This window comes from Gadus macrocephalus, chromosome 3 (assembly GCF_031168955.1).
Source record: "Gadus macrocephalus chromosome 3, ASM3116895v1".
Taxonomy (NCBI): domain Eukaryota; kingdom Metazoa; phylum Chordata; class Actinopteri; order Gadiformes; family Gadidae; genus Gadus; species Gadus macrocephalus.
The window spans coordinates 13764454-13770080 of NC_082384.1; positions in this window are offsets into that span (position 1 = coordinate 13764454).

Below are 5627 nucleotides of genomic sequence, written 5' to 3' on the forward strand. Positions count from 1 at the left end.
CATGTTACTTGAAAACAACCCCACTGAACAGCACTGCACTGGCCTCTGAAGAAGCAAACAACAGGAGGAACGCAGGTCTTGGGGCCTTGGTGGATCTGAAGGGGCCCAAAGGGACTACAACAGGGTATTTATACAGTGCTTCTCTAATCCCTACCACTCCTGGAAATGCTTTACAATGATTGCTTCGCATTCATCCAGTCATACATTAAACACTCAATTACACTTCTGTAAACCCTGCCTGTTCTATGGTGATCAGGGTTTTTGTGTGCCTGTGTGGAAGTTGACTCACCAAGTAAAACCTAATTAAAACCCATCCCTTTGATTCACTTCATCCTCTCATTCTCATTCTCTCTCTCTCTCTCTCTCTCTCTCTCTCTCTCTCTCTCTCTCTCTCTCTCTCTCTCTCTCTCTCTCTCTCTATCTCCTGCCTCACCCTCCTCTATCTCTTCATCTCTCATTTCCTATTTTATCTCATCTCCTTTCCATAAATATTCTCCCCCTTGTCCCTCTCTGTCCTGCTTGCTCTCTCTCTCTCTCTCTCTCTCTCTCCCCTCCATCTCTCATTTTCTTTTCATCTCTTTTCCATAAACTCCTTATTTCACCCTGCGTTCTCTCTCCCTCTCCTTTTCTCTCCCTCTCTCCCCTTCCTGTACCTCCTGGCTTCACCATCAATAATTCACCACCTTCTGCAGCAATGGAGGCCTGATGGACTGATTAAACATCTGACAGAGAGAGAGAGCAAGAGGGAGAGAGGCTAGAGAGATTGGGAGAAGGGGGAGGTAGAGAGGGAGAGAGATGTTACAAGAGGGGCTAGGAGAGTAGAACAGATGTAGACAAAAGACGACAAGAAGCGGACAAGGATTGTAATGATTGGTATGGGAGTCTGTGGACGGTGTTTCCAACACTACCAATGCTGTGCACACTTTTGCATCAGGTGCCCAGATATGCACTTCCTGGCAGCTGGCAAGGATTGCCTGTTCATCTCATGTTTTAGGTCAGCGTCCCCCAGGTGAATATATGCGATGTGGTTCAGACTCTCGCAGATTGAGTGGAATGCTTCGGATTCCACTGTTTTGCTGTACGTTTTGAAGGAGTAGATTGTGTGCAAGTGTGCGTGTGCCTGCATGCGTGCATTTGTGTGAGCCTCTGTGCATGTGCGTGTTTGTGAGGGTGTGCCTGCAAGTGCACGCCAGGTGGATACAATGTAGCATGATAGTATTACAGCTTTCCATGGAAGCCAATATCAGGATGGTAATCCACTGTTCACACACCATAACTCAACTTGCCCCGCATTTAAAGGGGCACTATGCTGATGATGTACCTTCCTAACGAGACGATAAATTAATAATAACATCCCCTCTCCTTAAATCTGTCAGCACAACTCTGTGCCCCTCCTTCACAGATAGAGGACAAAGCCAGGGTCAGGGACTCTGGCTTTAAATCTACCGTTGCCATAGAAACTCATCAAGTCAGCCTGATACTTGCCATGCTAGGAACAGGCAAGGAACATGCTGGCAACAGGCTAGAAACAGGGCAGCAACCGGCTAGCAGCAGGATATGAACAGGCTACTAACATAACAGGCTGGTAACAGGATACTAAGAAGCTTATACAGGCTAGTAACTGGTTAGTAACAGGATAGCAACAGGATAGAAACAGGCTGTTTACAGGATAGTAACAGGCTGGTTACAGGATAATAACAAGCTAGTAACTGCCACACCATCCAAAGCTCACCCACAAAATTTAGCACCAAACCGTATTTACTAAACTAAACTATCCCAGGAGTAGGAAATGTCTAGTGCTGACTGCCAGCAAATGAAAGGGTCTGGGTTCAAACCCCAAAGTCTACCTTCAGACCACCTTGGGCACCTGCTCGATGATGTTGTCAATCCAAACGCAACACCTCCATCGTACGTCGCTCTGGATAAAAGCCTGTGCAAAACTAATTCATGAATACTGTCAGTGCAGCCTCAGACCACCGAGTGTTGCTAGAGGAGCTACATTTAGCTGCGGGCTACAGCATCTCATATGCTCCAAACAAAATAAATGTGGCTAGCCTTTTGGTGGCTCTGTGACAGATATATAGCTTGTAATGGTTGTGTAACTTACTCTGGCATGGTTCGGCAGGTGGAAGTGCCACTAATGAGGTATTTAACACCTCCAGGACGGAATATTTATCTCCAGCGCCCAGCTATCTGCACTACATGATAAAGAGTAATGGTTCCTCTTACCTCGTCCTGTTCCTGCAATGTGACGGTTAATAATTCAGCATACACACATACTCTCCTATTTAAAACACACATACGCACACACACACACACACACACACACACACACACACACACACACACACACACACACACACACACACACACACACACACACACACACACACACACACACACACACACACACACGCGCCATTTGAAACATTCACAAGCTGAAATACGCACACACAAACTCATGCTCACTCTCTTAAACGCACAAACACACACACAGACACACTCCCACATTTACTCACACACAAACAACACACAGCTACTAACCGTTTCTCCTGGCAATCCATTTCCCTTTGCTTTCATGTTGGTTGCAAATCACTTCACACCAGGCACCGCATTGTGCTTGTCACACACACACAGCACACACACACACACACACACACACACACACACACACACACACACACACACAAACCCCCCCCCCCCACACACACACACACACACACACACACACACACACACCCCCCCCACACACACACATACACACACACACACACACACACACACACACACACACACACACACACACACACACACACACACACACACACACACACACACACACACACACACACACACACACACACACACACACAGCAGCAACCATAGGCTGCAGAAGTTGTGGACGTAGCACCCTTGAGGTTACCATAGTAGTTCACACACTGCGCTATGACGGTGGACATTAGCGTTTTACAGAGCCTGGCAATTCTTTGCAACCATTAGGGGAACTGATTCATACTGGGCACTGTGTACACACTAGGTACTACTGCAACCACCTCAAGGCCATCAGAGGAACTAGGTGCTGGTCGCCTACACATGAGCCTCACAAACACCCCCAATCTCTTTCTTTCTCTCTCTGCCGGCCCTCAGAGAACTGTAGTACTCTCCACTGTAATACTGTCACCCTGGAGCACCACTAATAATGACCATTAGCACCGGGTAGACCCTGTCACATGTGATGCACAAGGCGCGCCACCCAACTGTTTCTCTGTACATTTGCACAATCCATGTGCAGAGGTTGATGTCAAAGTTGTGTGTGTATCTAGTGAAAACCAAGAGCTGATCAGCTATCCATATGATAAATGGAGGTGTGTGTGTGTGTGTGTGTGGTGTGTGTGTGTGTGTGTGTGTGTGTGTGTGTGTGTGTGTGTGTGTGTGTGTGTGTGTGTGTGTGTGTGTGTGTGTGAGAATGTGCATGTGGTGTGTGTATTTAAGAATTTGTGTGTGTGCATGTGATTTGTGGGTGTGTATTTGTGTGTCTATACTTACACCGAAACTAAGAGTTGATGATAGGTGATGCTTCAGCTGTCAGCATCTATGGGTGCAGGTGTGTGCGTGTCTGTGTGTGTGCATTTGTGTGTGTGTGTGTCTGTGTGTGTGTGTCTGAGAATGTACAAGTGTGCACGCGTGTGTGTGTGTGTGTGTGTGTGTGTGTGTGTGTGTGTGTGTGTGTGTGTGTGTGTGTGTGTTTGTCGAGAAACTCTGTGTGTCTTTGTCTAGAGAGCTGATGATAGCTGGTGCATCAGCTGTCAGCACTTATAGGTGTGGTGGGTTCGTGCATGCGTTGGAGCGTGCGTGCGTGTGTGTGGGCCTGAGAGAGAGGGATGTGTTCTACCTTGACACGTGTTCAGGTAACATGTTTATTCTGAGTGTGTCCCCTGCAGGGCCCTCTCAATATCGACCGCCTCTCAGTCCTCGTCAGCGCTGAGCAGAGTGGGTTGCTGCTCGTCATGAGAGGACCCCCAAGCAGGGGGGGTATTGATCCACGGCCTTGGAGGGGGTCAAGAGCGGTGTGATCAGGGAGGGGGGCTGATTAAAAGAAAAGGGCTGATTAAAAAACAGTAATTAATACAAATAGTCATAATATTGTGGCTGATAATGCTATTTATATGAACAGTATACAAGTGTGAAAAGTCCTATGGAAATAGTCATAGACCTACTGGATAGGAAATAACAAAAAATGTACTAAATTTAATGAACAAAAAGAAATGACTTTTTATAGAGAGCAAAATAATTGGGCTAATTAAAAATATCATGTGCGTATGTGTGCTGGTGAAGTGGTGTGATTCGTTCATTCATCATTTTCATGGTTTCACTGGAATATGAGTTTTGTGTGTCCTTTCATAAAACATGTAAGCCTTTCTAATGAGGTTTCCTTCCCTGCCTGCCGACATTACCCATAGAACACCACGGTTCCCTATTGGAAGGTGAATTTATTTGACGTTATTAAGCATGTGGTGTTTGTTATACCCTTGCTCGGGATTGGGTACTGCGGATTAAGGGGTCAAAACCAAGAACCTTTCGGCAAGGACTCAAATGCGCTGCCCGCTGGCCTATCTTGCCCGCATATGATTATTGGATAAGGGTTGTTTGTGCAGTTCTTGATGTTGGCTGGCCAGACCAACCGTAAGCTGTATGGTTTTCAATGTAAAGTCACACTCAACTCTCAACAACTGAAATAATTTCAGGCTATTTCTCTCCAAAAGTTTCCCTTGTTACCTTTGTTCTGACGTCCTGGTTGTCTTTAACGCCAACAGCCGAGAAATGTACTAATGACTCAGACACAGACAAGAGATCAAAAGAAGATATCATCTCACTCTATCAGCCGCCTCTAGATCATGTTTCGGAAAGCTCCAACACGCCAATTGACAGCTGATGGGCAGTCTGGGCTCAGAACAAACAACCTACGAAGAAGTCTATCAAACATGAAGCCCTAACCCTAACCCTAACCCTAGCATAACCCCAACTCTAACCCTAACCTCCTTTTCTAATAGATTGGCCACACCTAGGTTATTTCCCTCTTTAGACGTCGCTGAATGGGTCCGGCTGTCCTGATTCCATCTGCTACCTGAGGGTCTGGACCACGCCAAGATGTTCTGCGCCGCTCGCCTAGTGACACCACGCTGCCTCATTAAAGGTCTGCGAGCCGCCCGGCCCATTTGGAAAGACATTCATATTTCAGACTTTCATCCCTACATTATTCACATGGACAGAGTCAGTAAGTAGTTGGATCAAATTGTACCCGTCAGTCTCTCTGCTTGGTGAATACTCTCAGACCACACATCTATTTTTGACATTTTTTTCTAGCCCCAACCCCTAATTTAGACCTGAAGTTAAAACCATCTTTTATATTTAAACCTTCTCTGATATAAACCTCAACTGGCTTGTTTAAAAAGTTTGCGGATGACTATTCTTTAATTCAAAAATATTTTGAAACCCACATATTCCAGAACCTACAAACAAGTAATAAATCATGTATTTCCGAGATTATAAACACCTAATCTGAGCGGCATAAACACATTTCCTTCCTCCTCAACTGGGCTTCTGAGGACGGCCCCTCCACTGGACCC